At 39.4% G+C, this 21141-nt stretch overlaps 1 non-coding gene across 1 annotated transcript; it reads right to left on the bottom strand.

Annotated features, from left to right (window-relative positions):
- Window positions 1-10162: 10162 nt before the first annotated feature.
- Window positions 10163-10269, bottom strand: LOC127125197 (small nucleolar RNA R71). Its single transcript, XR_007804650.1, has one exon. It is a non-coding gene; the product is annotated as a small nucleolar RNA R71 (small nucleolar RNA).
- Window positions 10270-21141: the final 10872 nt, after the last annotated feature.

Genomic DNA, 21141 nt, shown 5'->3' with positions numbered 1-21141 from the left:
TGCATACGTATCTTCTTTAACCAAAGCAAGAATCAGAGCACTCGTAGCTCTTATAACGCACGCCAAAACCAACACAGAAAGGAGACGCTGAGACGTCAGAGCAAACACACAAACACAAACTGGAAACGGAATGCGAATCGCTGGGCTTACATCCAACTCCACAAAAGAAACGCACGGGAAACCGAATGCCAATCGCTGGACTTACGTCAGACTCCGAACAAACAACCACACACAGGAAACCGACTGCCAATCGCTGGACTTAAGTCAGACTCCAAGCAAACACACACAGGAAACCGAATGCCAATCGTTGGACTTACATCAGACTCTAAACGCACACACAAAGCAGAAGGGTCTCGATTGCAACTAGGGCAAGAGAAAGGGAAGGTCTCAATCGCAATGAGGGCGAGAGAAAAGGATCAAAGTTAGTTGTTAGTCAAACTCGACAAGACATCGCATCTCGTGCCTACGTATCTCATCTGCACATGAGAATCAGAGTTGCCGTAGTTCGGCTAAACCATTTCTATTTGTTTTGTGTTTTTTAATTGAACAACGTCACTACGCAATCTACCGGATGCTCGGCCTTGGGAGACTTACTCACCTGTAGTAGAAGGAGTTAACGTGTTCTTAAGGGGGGATAAAGTTGGTTTGTGTTTTAGGAAAGCTCACGCAAGAAAGGAAGTCCTAGACGAAGGAACCGTGCTACCTTAATTGACATGCAAACGAGACTATGCGAAGTCTAACAATCCTATGGGGATACAATCACACCACACAAACACATACAGCATGAAGTAAACACGCCAACAAGGGGCTCAAACATCAAGGTTGGGCTTTAGTCGAGGGGTCATATCAACCTCGACAGACAAGCCAACTAGAAGGGGTATCTGAAGGCTCTTAACCACTGACATTGACCGTCAGGGTGAGCAGATCAAAAGGTAATGAGGGTAAAACCTCATAGCTCTTAACCCGGGTCTGGGTGAGCTTCAAATCAATGAAGGTGTGGGAGTCCAGAATGCGGGACTCTACTCCACTTGACTGACTCTATATACAAGATCTTGGGTGTTTATTCAAAATGCATCAGCACGTAGTGCGAGCAAGATGAAAGACTCAACTGAATAGCAGGGGATGGATTGCACATCCCTTCTATCTGCCAATGCCTCTTCACGTAGGAGGTCTTTCAAGTACATGGCACAAACATAAACAACCACAAACATTGCCTCTTAAGGAGGGCTTCAGACAGGTGCCTGCCAAAGATAGCAGGTCTTCCAGACTACATGAAGTCAGAGAGGTTACCTAGGTGGTATGTCAACCACAAGCAAAGCAACTCAAGCAATGATTTAAAGCGGCTAAAGTACCTGTAAGAAAAGCTAAACAATCAGTACTATGTTCATACAAACAATCAACAGTTAACAACAGTGGTTCCCAATATACACAATAAGCAAGCTTTATGTGCAAGCATTCAAATTGTTTCATCATCTCAAATGACCTACAAACAGCAAGGGTTAGTGGACAAAGTAAAGGCATCTCAAATGATGAGATCAACATCATCCCTTAGGACTATAAGCTTGAACCTGAAATGCAAAACTCAAAAGATGAGTACAAAACCCCTAGGGCAAAGCCTAGGGTCAAAGGTGGAGAAAAAATTCAAAACAGAAGCTAATACTCAACATGAAGCAACTTTAAACAAGTAAGAACATGTCCTAAAAAGGACCAAGTCAAAAGCATTAAGCAAAGTCATCATTCAACCAAGAGAAGGCAAGGCAAGCAAAAGGTGCATACAATTGGTCAACCAGAATCAAAATTCCATATTAAAACAGAAATGACTCAAACAATCATGGAAATTTTTATGAGCATACAATATGTCAAACACAATCATAATGCCAAAAATTGGAAACAGAGGAGCTCATTTGATAAGGCAATGAAAATGAATAAGATCAACATCAAATTGTGTGACACACATTGTCACACCATACAAACACATGCATAAAACAGAGATGGAAAATGCTAAAAATGCCAAACTAAATCTCACATGTCATGTATCATGTTGGGAATCAGCACACAAAATTTCATGTCAATTGGATCATTATTGAGCATTTCACATCAATTTGAATGAGGCATGGTACAAAAGCATACATGTTCAATTAGTCTAACACAATTAAAATTCCAACCAGGCACAATTCCAGAAATCCACATCAAAAAATAGAAGACATTTATATGATCATGTAGAAAAAAATCTGGAATGATTTGGATCATTATTCTATTTTTTAGGATTTTTTGAATACCATGCATAAAATGAAATAAACTTTGCAAAACATGCAAAATAATGAAAAGAATAATGGAATTTGGAAACTGCGCCAGGCCAGGATCGAACTGAGGCCCAAAGCGCTACATGAAACGGCGTCGTTTCACTAAGTAAAGGAAAAATTAAAAAAAATGAAAGCGCAAACGCTGGGAATCGAAGTGAAGGCTTGGGACGTCAAAACGACGTCGTTTTGGACGCGCACATTAGGGTTTTGCAGAAGGTAACAACACTGTTCATTCACGGAGGAAACCACCGTCTTCTTCATGAAGAATGTGGTGCTACATTACCACGCGGCGGAAATTTTTGCAGAACTCACGAACCAATACATCATTCGAAAGCTTATGGCATGCACAATCCAAATCCATCATTATTTTGGCCTAAAACATTGTATATCATGCGAATCGAGCTAAAACTTTTTTGCATCTAAAACTTCAATTCATCATATCTCCATGAATACTCAACCGTTTTTCAAGATTTTTATATCAGTGTGCTCAGGAAGCAAAGAACTACAAGATTATAGCAATAAAATGGAGAATTAGGCTACTCGAAAATCTGACCTCTTGAAGCTCCAACAATGGCAGTAGTAGATTCAAGGCTTGGCAAGTGTGTAGATCAGCTCTAGTAACCTTGTTATGAATCCTGAAGTTGAAATTGAAGCCTGGAGATGCTTGGATCTAGCTAAATCTTCAAAACTCCATGTTCATGTTCATGTATGGAATGGCTTGATTCTTCACCAATTTCTTCAATCAATGGCTTGAATTCTACCAAATGATGATCAAGAAACCAGAATATGCAATGAAAATCAAGTGTTACTTGGAGAATTTTTGAATTATGGTGGAGAGAAAATTTGGAGGGAAAACTTGAATCTAGATCTAGAATGGTGAAATTGTGAAAATTTTGTTATGATTATCCTTTTATATGATGTGCTAATCCCTATGCTAATTAGAATTAAGCATGGTTAATGAAATTTTAATGAGAAATAAGGTGTAGTGCAAAAATTGATTTTTCACCCTATGCATGCAACATGCACGTGAACAGTACCACATGGCCATGCAATTTCACTTAAAATCATCTTATGAACATGTTGGAATGGTTAAAAAGCTCATATGATGCACCAAATTCAAATTCATGATTTTCCCTCCAAAATGAGCATGAATGAGCAAATGGTCATGTGATGAAATTTCATGCAATGCCTTGATGGATTTGGAAAATATAGGTCATGACAAGCATTATGCAAAAAGAGGCACTCAATTTGGAGTTTTAGATCAAAAGTTATGGCTTGTTGAAGTTCCATGCACACTTGGCAATAATTTGATCATATCTTCTCAACCATTCATCACATGCTCATGATCTTGGACTTTTTGGAAATGGGAGAGAAAGATATTCAACTTTCATGTTGGACAAAATTTCATTTTAAGCTTCTTTGATGTTGGAAAGTCAAGTTGAATTTGATCCAAAAACTTGCCATTTTTGGAAACTTTAAATTACAGGTCACTTTCCATTTTGGGAAACTTTTGATCTGGCTTCAAATCCTTCAAGGTAGATGTTTGCCATGATGAATGAACCTCTTTTGGACATGAACGAAGTCTCTCAAACCCTTTCTCCACCTCCTGGCCCTCAGTTGACTTGCAGTTGACTTTTATGGGCCCTAGATGACCTGAAACTGCACTGTGGACTTTGAGCCTCTAGCACCTGGTCAAATTACTTCAAAATGAACCTTGGCTCATATAAGCTCTCTAAAACAACCATAGGGCCTTCATCTCAAGAAAAACCTTGCTCTTTCGCACTGAGGAATTCTCTTGATGCCAATCTCGACTAACAAGATGCAATACACTATGCAATGTTAATGTAATGTTAGTGTAATGTCAATGACCTAAAAAATGAAATGAATGGATGAATGTGGGGTGCAAATTTGAGGTGCTACACTAAGTTGGGAGAAGCTAAGCACAAATAAGATCTGTCGTAGAAATAACTCTACTGGGGAAATTATCAGGGAGGGAGATGAAACTCTGTGGGGAATAACCACCAAACAAAAGTTCCAACAACCATCATATTTCCTCAACTGCTGGAGAAACAATCTCTGCCGAGGAGAGAGGAAACAACGCTCCATTGAGGATAGTAAGATAAACATTTTCATCACCCGCTCCTCTAAGGGAAGAATTATCCAAGAAGAGGAAGCAATAACAATCAGATTCCTGATCAAGCAACTCTACTGGGGAACAGTTGTCGAGGATTGAACCAGGAGCAACCTGTAGGCACTAGGCTGGAGATAACCTACTGGCGACCGTACTGGGGAGTCAAATGGGATCAACTCTGCTGAGAATGAACAATAGCCAAACCTACTGGAGATTAATGTAGGTGAATCCACAGGGGATAAGCTACAAACCAACTTCTCACAAAGGGAAATCCTGCTTACTCTGTGGGGATTTCCAATCTGAATGAAGGAAAATCAACTTCCTCGATAGCATATGAATTTATCAATCTATAAGGGATTTTAGGTCAATCCACACAAGGGATGACAACCGTATAATTGATAACACAAATGCTATATCCATCCTCACTGGGGAATCAAATGACTGAGACCAAATTCCAGATTCCGAGAGGATCTGGGTGGTGAAATTAGAGATATACTTCTTAGGACCAAAGCTCCAGACTCTCTGGGGAATTTGGTGATGCATAAGCTTCTTCTACACTCGCGGAGGAGACAACCTGAAAGATGATGAAGAGGATAACATATATGCTAGGAATGTGAACAAATGCCTTACCCTTTTGGAGATCGTACTATCCTTGGGAGAGCACTGAAGACGTCCCAATTATCCTTTTAGTCTTTTGTGAATGTTCACTTTTGTTTAAAACAATTTTTTACAAAAATTTTATTTAAAACAATGATATTTATCAATTAAAACATGCAAACATTTATTGAATAGAAACAAATAAGAGTGCAAAGAATTGGATAAAGGCTCAAATTTATTTGATGGAATGGTAGTCTGCAAATGGCAAGACTCCATGGATCTTTACAAATTTGAAATTGGTGATATATATTGGAAAAAAAGGCTACATTGAACATAATGCCCATTTCTTCACCAACTCTGAATCCAATGTATTTGAAGCTTCAGTTGAGGATGACTGAGCGAAAATCTTTGACAGATGACAGCTGTAGAACAAAGTCTCGTCAGGATGTAGTTACTTGCCAAATCCCTAATTTTTGCCTAGATTTCCCCAGGGTGAGGTACTCAATCTAGCGGGATATATATTCATTTTTTATGTCTCTAACTTTTGCCTGGATTGCCCTTTTGGGTTTTCAATCCACCGAGACGCTCATTTTTTCCTAAGCCGCCCTTTCGGGTTTTCAAATTAGCGAGCTATTTTGTTTTTATTTTAGGCGAATTATTTCTTGAATGCATTTGAATTCACAGGACGAGTGAAATCATCCCCATCCATAGTTGTAAGTATCAAAGCACCTCCTGAAAAGGCTCTCTTAACAACATATGGACCTTCATAGTTTGGAGTCCACTTGCCCCTGGAATCGGGCACGAAAGACAAAACTTTATTGAGCACAAGGTCACCTTCTCGGAACACACGAGGCTTAACCTTCTTATCAAAGGCTTTCTTCATCCTTTGCTGATACAACTGACCATGGCACATGGCAGTTAATCTCTTCTCTTCTATTAAGTTCAACTGGTCATAACAACTTTGAACCCATTCAGCCTCGGTCAACTTGGCTTCCATCAAGACTCTCATTAATGGGATCTCCACCTCTACTGGGAGCACAGCCTCCATGCCATAAACAAGAGAGAAAGGGGTTGCCCCTTTTGAAGTGCGGACGGATGTACGATAGCCATGCAAAGCAAATGGCAGCATCTCATACCAATCTTTGCACGTAACAACCATCTTCTGGATAATCTTCTTAATATTCTTATTAGCAGCTTCAACAGCCCCATTCATCTTGGTTCTATAAGGAGAAGAATTATGATGCGCAATCTTGAAATTGCTACACAGCTCTTTCATCATCTTGTTGTTCAAGTTAGATCCATTATCAGTAATGATCTTGTCTGGCACACCATAACGGCATATGAGTTGACTTCTGATAAACTTCACAACCACCTGCTTGGTCACGTTTGCATACGATGCTGCTTCAACCCACTTGGTGAAGTAATCAATTGCTACGAGAATAAATCTGTGATCGTTGGATGCTTTCGGCTATATCATGCCAATCATGTCAATTCCCCACATAGAGAAAGGCCATGGTGATGAAATCATATTCAGAAGTGTCGGGGGAATATGAATCTTATCCGCATAAATCTGACACTTATGGCATTTCTTCACGTATTTGCAACAGTCAGACTCCATTGTCAGTCAATAGTAGTCTGCTCTCAACATCTTCTTTGCCATGGCATGTCCATTGGAATGAGTACCAAATTAACCCTCATGGACTTCAGTCATCAACAAGTCTGCTTCGTGTCTATCCACACATCTGAGCGGAACCATGTCAAAATCCTCTTGTAAAGCACTTCGCCATTGAGGTAAAAACTGCCAGATAATCTCCTCAAAGTCTTCTTATCTTTAACAGATGCCCCAGGCGGGTAAATCTGACTCTAAAGAAAACATTTGATGTCATAATACCATGGCTTATCATTCTTAACTTCTTCTACTGCAAATATATGAGCTGGTCTATCCAAGCGCATCACAGTGATATTGGGGACTTCATTCCAAAATTTCACCATAATCATCGAAGCAAGTGTAGCAAGCGCATCTGCCATCCAATTCTCATCTCGAGGAATATGATAGAAGTCAACCTCAGTAAGGAACGTTGAAATCCTCCTCGCATAATCTCTGTATGGGATGAGGCCAGGCTGATTCATCTCCCATTCACCTTTAATCTGATTAACAACAAGGGCCGAATCACCATAAACATCAAGATGCTTGATCCTAAGATCAATACATTCTTCTAAACCCATAATACAAGCCTCATACTCCGCCATATTACTCGTGCATTTGAAAGTTAGCCTTGCTGTAAAAGGAAAATGTGTGCCCTGAGGAGTAATAATCACTGCCCCAATTCCATTCCCATATTGATTTACAGCGCCATCAAACACCATGCTCCATCGGGAACCAAGCTCTGGCCCTTCATCGAGCGTAGGCTCATCGCAATCTTTCATTTTCAAATACAGAATCTCCTCATCAGGAAATTCGTACTGAACTGACTGATAATCCTCAATTGGTTGATGTGCCAAGTGGTCATACTCAGACAACAACATCCGCCAACGGGCAATCCTTTAATAGCTTTCTAAGCTCGATACTCAATATCATCCTCAGACAACAGCATCTGCCAACGGGCAATCCTCCTAGTTAAAGCAGGCTTCTCAAAGATATACTTGATTGGATCCATTTTGGATATCAACCAAGTCGTATGATTCAACATATACTGGCGTAAGCGCTTAGCAGCCCAAGCCAAAGCATAACATGTTTTCTCGAGCATTGAGTATCGAGACTCACAATCAATGAACTTCTTACTCAGATAGTAGATGGCATATTCTTTCTTCCCTGATTCGTATTGCTGACCAAGGACACAACCCATAGAGTCTTCAAGAACTGTCAGATACATAATCAAGGGTCTCCCTTCCACAGGCGGAGACTGATAACACTGAAATTTACCGTATTTTCGACTCCGATTTCATATGCATTCTAGTTGTTTTATTGCTATTTTGTTGTGTTATTACTATGTTTTTCTTTTTTTCAGGTTATTACTTTAATCGGAGCCCCGATCGAGAAAAGGAGTGAAAAGAGCTAAAAACCCTAAAATTTGGCATTTTGTACTTGTGGCCTACCCCATGGCTGGCGCCATAGACCCTGCCATGACGTGTCCAAGCTCAACTTCCCTCAACTGCCACGTTCCCCACTACTTCCACTAAGGCGCCTCAGATTGGCCTTGTGGCGGGCGCCACAAGAGGAAAAGTTTTCCCTCCCATTTTTAAGTTGAAGGGCATCCTTATCATTTCCATCTTTTTACTTTCTTATTAATAGAAACTCGAAATCACTTTTACAATCATCCAAACTTAGAGCAGAGGAAAACTCAGAGCAACTTTGTTTCACTTAGGCATATATTCAGTATTATAAAGTGGTAATCGCTTCGCATTCGAGTGTTACCACAATTGTGTAATCAAGTCTGTGATAGAGTCTGTAATCGAATTTGGAGCACTTTGGAAGGAAGTTAATCCTGCCGCCATTTTCATTTCCGCTTTGCAATTTATTCAACCCTCCAATTGGAGCAGGTTTTTATTACTTGTCTTTATCTTATTTATTTTCCCGCACTCGCTTTACTTTATTTATTTCCTCGCACTCACTTTAAATTATTTATTTCCTCGCACTCGCTTTAAATTATTTATTTCCTCGCACTCGCTTTACTTTATTTATTTCCTCGCACTCGCTTTACTTTATTTATTTCCTCGCACTCGCACTACTTTTATTTACTTTCTGCACTCGCCCTACTTTTATTTAAATTAATGCACTTTTACTTTACCATGTCTAACTAAATTTATAAGGTTAGAATGTAAGGATCGTAATTGAACCGATAATCCGTACAATTGTTCGTAGAAACACTTAAGGGCTATTTTAACTTTCAACTTAAGTTTTCCCGCACTTCAATTCCGTTGGGTAAGATCGAAAGCTGTCCAACGTCTATTTAAACTTAATTGTTTTTAACTATTTCAAAAACAGCGAAAGCGCTTTGTTTAGTTCATTAGGAGTTTTTTAACTTAAGAAGAAAAGAGATTTTAAAACTATTTTCGGACGCGTTTATAAGTTTAGAGTCTGGTTTGTGAGAACCTCTTTTGGTTAAGAAGTCCAGGTTATAATACTTTTCAACTTAGTCAAGATACTATATTTCTTAAAAATAGGTTTACTACTCTAACGCAATGCGCGCCTTTTTATAAGTGACAATAAGAGGGTTTGATTAGGGAGTACAACTCGGTTCTGAATACGCGAAAGCAACAATTCCTGTTAAATTAGTTCTTTTAAAAGTAGGAAACACTGCCCATAAGTTGTTCTGTTAGCAAGTACTTGGATTATTAATTGATTACATGAATTACATTCGACCTTGTCTTTATTAATTGAACTTTATTCAATACTTTACTTTTCCTTGCACACCCAAAAAACACTTATTTTGATTGCCTTTGGTAAACACCATAACAATAGATAACGATAGATTGACACTTGGTCTCTGTGGATTCGACAATCTTTTAAATTACTCTGGTGCGTTCGTATACTTGCGAAACACCGCATCAAGTTTTTGGCGCCGTTGCCGGGGACCAATTTCGTCAAATTTCATTTCCCTGTTGTTATATCGTTTAGACTTAGGCTATTTCCCGTCGGTCAATGCGAAGAACTCGCAGCACCGGAAGTTTAAGCTTAGTATATCCTCTGGCGGAACCTGAACATTACGCTCGCGCACGTTTATTCTTTCATAGAATTAAGAGAGCTATGTCCGAAGATCAAAACCAAAGACCTCTTAAGGACTTCGCTCAACCATCAAATGAAGAACCTAGTTCTAGTATAGTAAACCCAACCATCCCAGCTAATAATTTTGAACTTAAACCATCCCTGTTGCAACTAGTGCAATAGAGACAATTCGCAGGTCTCGCTACTGAGAACCCAAACCAACATTTAAAAATATTTCTTCAATTAGAAGACACTTTTAAAACCAATGGAGCTTCTCCTAAGGCAATACATTTACGATTATTTCCTTTTTCCCTTAGACATAAAGCCCTATCATGGTTAGATTCCCTTCCACCCTATTCCATTACGACTTGGGATAACCTTAGAAGAGTATTTCTTGCTAGATATTTTCCCCTGAGTAAGACCGCCGTTCTTCGAAACCATATAACTAGATTTACCCAAAACCAAGGAGAATCATTGTTCGAAGCTTGGGAGAGATATAAAGAGTTGTTACGAGCATGCCCACATCATAGTTTAGAAAATTGGTTAATCATTCAAACCTTCTATAATGGACTTCATTACAACACAAAGATGACCATCGACGCTGCCGCAGGCGGTGCTCTGATGAACAAACCATATCCTAAAGCTAGTGCCCTCATCGAAGATATGGCTCAAACCCATCAATCATGGGGAGTCGAACGAGCGACAGTTGAGAAGAAGGAAGCCCAAGGAGGAGTGCATGAACTAAGCTCTATAGACATGATGCAAGCTAAAATCATTATGCAGATGGAAAGTTTGATTTTATTCTATTTTTAGGGTTTTATGTGATCACAAATTTCATGCAGAAAAGCAAAAAGTGAAAATAATTTGGAAAAACAAACATTTAACATGAATTTATTGAATGAAATATCATTGTATTTATGGGCCAACAATGTCATCACTCCTCCTTTTGGCATGGGAGAAGGGTTTTTAAACAAAAATGAACATTACGTCGACTTATGGACAACTGTTGGAACATCAACAGCGACCCAATTATTGCAGACCCCTTCAGGGATGACAAAGTTGCCAGAATCTTCCTCTACATCATCTTCCACGACAGCAACAGCTTCTTCGTCTTCGACGGTGTGGATGAAACCACCACTCTGAAACAGACAATGCTCGTTAAAAGTGCCTGAAGAATACCATATGCCAGCCTGGGATTTATTGTCTCCCAGCTTGATCATTTATCCTAAACCAGTAGTTGTGCCACGCTCAATGGCTAACTTTGCATCATTGTAGGACGCAAATGAAGAAGTTCCTTTCTTAGAACGCTCAGCAATAGACAAAGCTTGGAACGGAGTCCCAACTTCATCTTCAGCATCGATATAAGAAAAGGAAGACAGATGGCTAACCAAGAGAGCCTTCTCTCCCCCTACCACCACCAACTTCTTGTTCTTCACGAACTTTAACTTTTGGTGTAGGGTGGATGTCACGGCGCCTGCCTCGTGAATCCATGGTCTACCCAACAAACAACTATATGATGGGTGGATATCCATGACCTGAAAAGTAATCTTGAAATCACTTGGTCCTATCTTGACTGGGAGTTCAACCTCACCAATCATTGTCTTGCGGGATCCATCAAAAGCTTTGATGACCACTCCACTCTGCCTCATGGGAGGCCCCTGATATGACAATCTTGCCAGAGTGGATTTTGGTAACACAGTCAGCGATGATCCAGTGTCTACCAGCACATTAGACATGGCATCATCCTTACAATTCATGGAGATATGAAGTGCCAAATTGTGGTCTCTTCCCTCCTCGGGGAGATCAGCATCACAAAAACTCAGATTGTTACAAGCAGTAATGTTTGCAATAATGTTATCAAATTGTTCTATGGTGACGTCATGATCTACATATGCCACGTCCAACACCTTCTGCAGAGCTTCACGGTGTGGCTCAAAATTCATTAACAAAGACATCACAGAGATCTTTGAAGGCGTTTTAAGAAGCTGATCTACAATGTTGTACTCACTCCTCCTGATGAGTCTCAGCATCTCATCACAGTCCTCTTTCATCATGCCATTCTGGCCAGCAGGGACAGGAGTTCTAACAGCAACGGAAGGTCTATTAACAGCAAGTGCCAGATTCGGAGAATTGGAAGAATTTCCCACTGGACGGGTAGCACTATCAGCAGTATCAACCCTTCTGGTGTCAGCTTGGGGTTTCGGTGGTGCCGAGAAAACACGACCACTACGGGTCAGACCACTGACATCAATCATGTTCACAACAAAAGTGGAGGCTAGGGGCACCTCCTTCCCATCTTCCAATGCAACAACATTATAACGATAGGGAATAGCCTTGTTGGAAGAGTATGGCACAGGGCCAGCTGGCTTAATTATGAGAGAGGGAGAAGCCTTCTGCTTGTTGCCATCGTATCGGACGACGACAGGCTCAGGGATCCTGAATACAGGTGATATCACATTAACTTCATCATCCTCATCGCGATTCTGAAGTATTTCAATTACACCTTCATCCAACATTTCTTGGATGTCTTTTCTAACTTGACGACATCCTCTCTCATTGACAGTGCAAACACGGCATCTGTCATGGTCATGCTCGTAGTGACTGTATTGACACAACAGTCTGTGCATCTCGACCAAAGATTGTCAGATATGGCTGACATATCTGACCTTATATTTACCAGGGCAACCCTGTACCATGTTGACAGCAGATTTCCCATGCTCGGGAAATGGGTTATTCTTCACATTAGGACCTACGTCCTTGAAAAACAATATACCGCTTCTCACAAGGTCTTGAACCTTGGTCTTCAACGGGTAACAATTCTCCACATCATGTCCGGGAGCACCGGAATGATAAACACAGTGAAGCTCAGGCTTATACCACCATTGAGGGTTGGTAGGTATAGCAGGTGTGTCACGTGGAGTGATCAGTTTCCTTTCAATTAAAGAAGGATATAGCTCTGCATAGGTCATGGGAATAGAATCAAAAGTGACCCTTTTCCTATCGTAGCTTGTACTGGTCTGATTGTTGTTTCGAGGCTGGTAGGCCTGCTGTTGAGGACGGTGTTGTTGTTGCTGATACTGTTGATGTTGTTGTTACTGGTTCTGATTGTGATGCTGATATTGCTGGTTCTCTCTGAAAACAGGTGCTATATGAGCCACCTGATGCTGGTTACTGGCAGGACGCACGGTCTTCCTCTTTACAGAGGGTCTTCTAGATTTAATATGGGAGGCCACAGCATGTGCCTCACCATATTTCTTCTTATCAAACGCCCCATAACGTTTGGCAGAAGAGCCTTCTTCTCTAGTCAGGCGCCCTTCCCTGACTCCTTCCTCTAAACGCATCCCCATATTCACCATCTCGGTGAAGTCAGAAGGAGCGCTAGCAATCATCCGCTCATAATAAAATGAACTCAAGGTATTCAGAAAGATCTTGGTCATTTCCTTCTCTTCTAGCGGAGGCACAATCTGTGCAGCCAATTCTCGCCACCTCTGGGCATACTCCTTAAATGTCTCCTTATCCTTCTGGGACATGGCCCTCAATTGATCCCTATCGGGATCCATATCAACACTATATTTGTATTGCTTGACGAAGGCTTCGCCAAGGTCGTTGAAGGAGCGGATGTTCACGCTGTCCAAACCCATGTACCATCTCAGGGCGACACCGGACAGGCTATCCTAGAAATAATGGATTAGGAGCTGATCATTGTCGGTCTGATTTGACATTTTACGTGCGTACATAACCAAGTGGCTGAGCGGGCAAGTGTTTCCTTTGTACTTTTCAAAGTCAGGCACTTTGAATTTGATAGGAATCTTGACATTTGGAACCAGGCAAAGCTCAGCAGCAGACTCGCCAAAGAGGTCCTTCCCTCTGAGAGTTTTGAGTTCCTTGCGAAGCTCGAGGAACTGATCATTCATAGCATCCATCTTTTCATACACGTTCGGGCCCTCAGATGGCTCAGAGTGGTAAATGGTGTCATCTACTCTCGGCATAGTATGCACGACCGAAGGTGGCACGGCAAGGACCGGGCTAGATGCCGGCAGAGAAGCAAACATTGGGGCGAGACCCTCAGGAACAAAGTTCCCGAGCATCCCCCAGGGAAACCCGGCTGGCATAGTAGTAGGCGCGAAGTGGGCACTAGCAGCAGGCACTGTTGAGGAGGCAATCTCAAAAATGACTGTCCTCTAGGGAGGAGTTGAAGGCGTTGAATACGACTGGCTTTAGGCGGCCAAGAAAGACTCCATCAGGGAAGTCAATCTTGCCACTTCTTCCTTTAGTTCTCTTGTTCTCTGGTGTAGTACCGGTGCGTCAGCTTGTCTTCAAAATAAATGAAGAACACAGAGTTAGACCACTGAACAAGAAGCCTGGAGCAAAACCTGCTTATGCGCATGATGCATGCAATGCTTGTGCATATGATTTTATTATTTTAATCAGAGGAACTTTAGAGTTCTATTTGCAGATATTTGGAAAATATTAATCATTTAGACATATATGGAAATATCATATCAATAATATCTGGAAACATTTTACACCAAAGAAGTACAGTCTTGGTAACCAAATACAATACAAGAGAGAAGGAAAATGAACATCCTATGGAACCCTAGAAACAATCGTCCAAAGCTCTCGAGACCAGAAGATAAGCTGCACGAAGCCTCTTCACCTCTCTCTCATAGGCTACCTCCATATCTGCCTTCTCTTTCGCGAGTCGATCGTATTTCCTCTTCCAAAACCTAGAAGACTGAGGAAGAAGAGAAGTCACCACATCATCAGGCTCGTCGATAACCTGATGTTCAAGAAACTCTATCAATGCATCCTTATCTCTAAGCTGCTGAAGTAGCTCCTCTCGATCACGGATCCAAGCACGCGAACGATCCTCGTCTCTCAACTCCTCTACTCCTTGGTCAGGGAGGGTTGAAGGCCCAGCCATAACCAAAGGTGTAGGTCTCCGATAATCATAAGGCATAAGGTACTCAGAAGCTCTCCTCCTAACCCATGAGGTGTAGGGTTCCAAAGAAATACAATTCTTCGGACTGAGCTCTTTCCTTCCCTTCCTATGGATCTTGCGCCAAGCGCGGACCATCCTGCCCTTCAAGTTTTGGGGATCTTTACCCTCTTGAAAGAACACACCTTCTAACAAAATGTTATTAGGTTTATCCTTTAAGGGGAACCCAAGCTGACGACGTGCTAAAATAGGGTTGTAGTTAATCCCACCACATGTACCAAGAAGAGGCACATTGGAGAATTCACCACAAGAGTCAATAATCTGCACACCATCATATACACGGTTGTACCAAAAGATATCATCATTAGTGAGAGACATAAGTCTCGTGGACCACCGTAGACATCCTTTGTTCTCCTTGAAGGCGACCGTCTGTGGCAAGTGCGAAATAAACCACTTGTACAACAGAGGCAAACAGCACACAATGGTACCATCACCCTTTGCATTCCTCATATGCAAAGAGAAATAAGTGTCACCCAACAGAGTAGGAACAAGATTAAGAGTAGAGAAAATCCTAATAGCGTTCACATCCACAAACTTGTCGATGTTGGGGAATAACACTAGCCCATAGATGATAAGTACAAATATGGCCTCATAGGTGTCCTCACTCATGGCATTCCCATGCATAGTAGCTTGAGTAATGAGGAAATCAGACGGGAGACCTTGAATTCCACCTTTGGTAGTCATATGAGCACCAACCAGAGATTCATCTATATGAAACAGATCAGCAATCTCTTGAGAAGTAGGAACCCTCTCCAAGCCACTGAATGGCAACTGATCTAGAATAGGTATGCCCATAAGATAGGCATACTCCTCAAGCGTAGGCAAAAGCTGGAAATCCGGAAACGTGAAGCAACGGTACAAGGGATCATAGAACTGCACCAATACACTCATCAGACCTTCATCCACCTGAGTAGCAAGAATAGACAAAAGCTTCCCATGACGAGCTTTGAACTCCAAGGGATCTAATACATAGGATGTCAAACTCCTTAACTCTTTCAAGTTGGGTTGTCTGAAACTGTACTTCTTTGTATTCCTTCTTTGTCTATCCATATATGAAAATTTGCAAATAGACCTCTTAAGTTCCTTGAAAATTTTCTCATTGTTGATGATATGGATGTGTATGAATGCATGAATGCATGGATGCAACAATCACACTAAAGGATCAAGCAAAACACACCACACAAAGGTCATGGCATGGATCAAGTCATCCTTAATATCAATCATCCATTTTGGTGGATTATGGCTTATACCTTATCAACACCCAAGTTCCATTGATATTAAGGATACACAAGAACGAATCAACCATGAATCAAGGGTTTGTTGCAAATCACGAGCATGGAGTCTCGGTTAAGAACCACCCAAAGGGAGTGTACTATGGTTAAACCTGACAATCATGTTCTACAAGAGGTTCCCATAGTCATCATCCCATCTTTTGAATATTATCGGATAAACGACTACTCGTTTTCCAAAAAAATTCTCAAGAGAGACTCTTATGAGTGTAGTATCGCGTAACAATAGTATCAAATCTTACACTTGAACAACCTTCGCACTACGTCCTAAAAAATAGGCCAAGATGGGCTAGGTAATCTAAGGTCATTAGCTTTTAAGGCATATATTGGAAAGAGTAATGCCTAACCACGACTACTCGTGTGACATTATTGATCCCGACATAACCTCCACCAAGTGAATGGGCTTGCAAGTCAACTTGCTAAGGAATAACTCCACACAAGTCAACAAGACTGTGCCATTCTCCTATCATAAGTGCACTCGAGTTCGGGTATAGAACTCATCTCACAAGACCACTAAGCACACAAGCAATTGATATATCAAGCAATTCAACCATTACAAACAATACAGTAATCCCAAATTTGCACAAAAATATGTCACAAAATAATATAAACAATACAATACAACAAAAGTGAAAAGTAGGCAAAACCCACTAGGCAAATAATTCCCCAGCAGAGTCACCACTTTTCTGTAGCGGGGTATTCGTTACCTTTAGATTTATTGACTAAATCAAAAGTAAATCATATAATTCGAGTCACCACCGCACTTCTATTTATCCAAAGGAAAGGTTAGAAAGCGATCAAAAACCGAGAAGTTATATCGAATCAAAAACTAATAAAAATGTCAGAGATCTGGGTAAGGGGGTTGGTTATGCAATGGGAAGGTTTTAAGCACCCAAAACATCCTAGGTACTCCTAGGGAGCCCTTTTCACAATTTGTTGTAAGGTAGGTTGGTATTTGTGAAAATTATTTGTGCAAACATGATTGGGGAGATGAGAGAAGAATGTACAAATTATTTACAATTTTGTGTTTGAATGGATAAACCCATTGCCTATGTACCATCTTAAAAAAGATTAGGATCAAAACCTCGTAGTTCGGGGTAAAAATCTCAAAACAAGTTAGTGAATTGATTGGTCCAAAAGCCTTAAGGTCTTTTGTTATCAAAGGGAGAAAACTCAACCTAAAACCACAAATCCACCATGTGAGGAGAGCTTGAACATGCTAGTGAGGGGTTAACCCTATAATAAGCATGGAAGACTTATAGTCCATCACTAAGGATACAGGTGAGTATTATATCATCCACTAAGATAACTCAAACCTAATAGCTAATATTTATGAAAAGCTTTGGCAAGAAGTGGCCATTGAAACCACAAAAACAATTGAGTGAGTTGTATTTACCAATGAAAAGTATTTACAAAGTAAGGTCAAAGTTGACTTAGAATTCAATTCAAAATACGTGTTATAAAAAGGAGTTTGAAAAATTAAAAGCATAATGCTTAGATTTCTAATTTTTAAATCAAATATTAATGTTTGCACAAAAGTTTTGGCTTGGGTTAGAGTGGAGGGAAGAAGAAGAATGGCTAAGTCCTAAACATATAAAGATGAAGGAGGAGAAATAAAACCACAAATGGAGTTCCCTTCTTGAGATCATAGTGATGATCCAAGTTGTTCCCTTTCCTTTGGAATAGAAAGCAATAAGCAAATAACTCAAGCAATCAAGCACACAATCAAGCTCTTAGGAATCTTCCAATGGCTTTTGTATCTCTCACTTTGGATGCTCATGGCAATGGCTCTTCTACTTGGCAAGTTTGGGATCCCTAGCACAAAAACACACACATCAAAAAGTTCCATAATGCAAACAAAGAATGGACAAGCGTGAGTTTAGAAATTTGATCATTTCCAAGTCTTCTTCAAGATTAAGCATTCTAAAGGCATGAGGCCTAGTTGCTCTTTGACATTTTCTTCTTTCATAGCATTCTAAAGGCATGAGGCCTAGTTTCTCTTTGACTCCATTTTTTGCATAGGTAAGGGTCATAAAATCTAAATCCTTTTGTCCATTTTGCATTTGGTTCACACAAACAGAAAAAACAACACAAGCACAATAGTATATACACAATTATGTGCTCAAGTGAGTAAAAGGCAAATTGCATTGACATAAACATGAGCTCAAGTGAGCAAAGGGCAAAAGAAAATGAATAATGTACAAGAATATTAAATTGCATTAATGTAAAGTGCAAGAATTAAATACTTGAATTAAAAGTTAGTGGTCAATAGTTAGAGTTAGTGTGCCATAAGGAAATTTAGCGCTATGTTAAGTAATCGTAAGTGGACTAATGTAGTATTCACACCTATATGAGGCCGGTCAATAAAAATATAGGCAACAAACACAAGTTAGAGACCTTGACTAGTAAGTCAAGCTCCTACAACTTGCCATGCCAAAAGAAAAGAAGAATGATCTTGTATTGATTTAGGTTTTTTGCTTGACCAAAAAGCAACCTATCCTTAATGCAAAGCTATTCACTTGATCTTTGATCAAGATGAATTAGATTTGAATCAAGGAAGGTTAAGCCTTCCATATGTCAAGGCTAACCACCAATCTTTAACTCATTGATCAAAAAGAAAAAGATGAAGAAGAAGATGGATAGGAATGTAGATGAATTGAAATTCAAATGAAATAAGCAAAGTCCATTGACCAAATATGAATGGGATCAAGATCAATCAATAGTAAACAGAAGCAAAATGAAACTTAGAAGACAAGAAACAAATAAAATATTTTTCGTATTTTTTAGAATTAAAATAATACTTGAATTAAAATAAACAATTAAAGGTCAAACTTCAAATCCATTTCAAATCAACTTTGAAAAGTCCAAATGGATTATCCTAAGTTCAACAAGGTCAAACAAAGTTTGACAAAAAATTTCAGCATTTTTAGAAACCAGAAATTATTTTTAAACAATTAAAAATGAATAAAAATAACCTAATTGAACTAAATTCTCAAATCAACTAAAAAATTGATAAGAATATTTTTCATAAATTCATCATCATTCAAAGAGGTCAAGAAAATATTTTTGTATTTTTTGAATATTGGAAACTACTTAAAATGAATTAAAAATAACCAGAAAAGAGAACATTCACAAAAAATATCAAATGACAAAATAAAAAATATTAAAAATCATTTTCAGAAACTAGAATTAAAAAGGGAAATAATGCAATTGGTCCAATATTTTTTGGAATTAAAATGAAAGAGTTATGATTTTTTGAAATAAAATGGAATTAAGAAAATAAAATGAATAAATCAGAAATGCAAAAAAAACAGGCGCGTTGGATCTCCTTTCATTAAATGACGTGGAAGATCTGAGGGCAATGGAATGCGCGCGCAGCATAGGCCTTAGTAAATTGAGAAACATAAGGCATTATTAAAAATCATAAGAATGGAAGGCACGGATTAGATCTGGAAAATAATGGTGTTCAATCTGAACTTAATGGATTTATGCAATTAAGTACACAATTCAAATGCCTCTTATGAGAGGACTTCAGAGGAGCCAATAACCACAAGAAATGAGCTATAATCAGTGAGTTTCGATTGAAAAAAGTTTGAGCATCAACCTTGAAAATGCAGATCTATGGAGCACGATCCTTCACAATTCTTGATAACAGCTTGTTCTTCAGATGGAAAAAGGGAAGGCTAAGGAATTAGAGTCCAATAATCAACCAAGGGAGTTGAAAATTAGATATGAAAATTTGAAGTGAAAGAGCAAAATTCCTTTAGAGTGAGGTTTGGATTGAGTTCTGCAGCATATAAGGCGCCTTGAGGTTGATTCAAGTGAAGCCAAGCATCTCTATTTATTGCAAAAGGCAATGCAAGTCATGGGAATTTCATGTGCATTTGTGATGAGGGCCTCCATGCATGGGCATGTAAAGGCGCTTGGAGGGCCCAAATCCAATTGATTTGGCATGCTGAACTCATATTAAGCTGAAATGGACGTGCAGATATAATTGAATTGGAGTGTGCATGAACATTTCACATGGTTTCTAAAAATGCATATAAATCTTCCCTCCTTCGAAAATGCATCTTACTAAAATGAAACATGGCCTTGTGGGTAATGGTTGGAAAGGTCTTGACATGAGGAACAATTGTTATGTTGAACAAAACTCCATTTGGAATTGGAAAATTAATGAAAATTGGTCATAAAGTTCAAGGTGCAAAACATGTGCATGTGGAATTTTCCAAAATGGACCAACTTCAAGCCCTTCTGTTTCAACGATGCAAGCCTCAAATGAAGAAAACTTAAACATAAAAGTTGTAGATCATTTCAATACAATCAATTAGGACTTAAATTTTGCATCATTTGTATTTTTTATGAGAAAGTTATGGGCACTTGAAGTTGGACTTTTTCACATATCAATTCCTTTTGTCCAAAGTGACCTATAATGTTTTGCATTATCACATGTGTTTCTTTTAGAATTATGAAAATTTTTCCAACATAACAAATGAAGTATACATCTTAAAATTTCCAATTCATTTGATCCCATCTCAAAATCATGAAAAATGAGTGAGTTAGGTCCTTGGGAAGTTGACCTAAAATTAGGGTTTCAGTCAAAATGACCTATAATGTTTTGAAATGCATTGTTTCTCTTAGGGTCATCTTCATTTGACAAACACATTCAAAGTTAAGTCTCAGTGTATTTCAAAATAGTAAGATGAATTGACTGATGAACTTCTCAAGTCCAAACTTCAAACCTTGATGAATGAATGATTGAGGACACTCAAACAAGCTCAAATATGCATGAAATGATGAATGAAATAACTTCCCTTGATTATATTTGATCATGGGTTGAGGTTGCTACATGAGCAAGGCACAGTTGATGCACAGATGAAACAATCCTCAAGCCCTTTGATTTGCTTTGATAAAATTGACAAATTGAGATACTTGGGAGACATATATGATGATTGAGAGCTTTTTGAACCATTGTCATGCTTGCTTTCACCTTCACCTGGCCATTCTTTGAGCATAGGGGCACCTGGGAGCCTTGGATCTTATGATTTCTCAAGCTATAAAACAAAAGATGTTAGTGACATATTTTTGTGCTTTTGCTTAGTAAACAAAGAAAAGCAATA

The sequence above is a fragment of the Lathyrus oleraceus genome, chromosome 2, assembly GCF_024323335.1.
Source record: "Lathyrus oleraceus cultivar Zhongwan6 chromosome 2, CAAS_Psat_ZW6_1.0, whole genome shotgun sequence".
Taxonomy (NCBI): domain Eukaryota; kingdom Viridiplantae; phylum Streptophyta; class Magnoliopsida; order Fabales; family Fabaceae; genus Lathyrus; species Lathyrus oleraceus.
The sequence above is the reverse complement of the archived record's forward strand: the minus strand, read 5'-3'. Positions and strand labels throughout refer to the sequence as shown.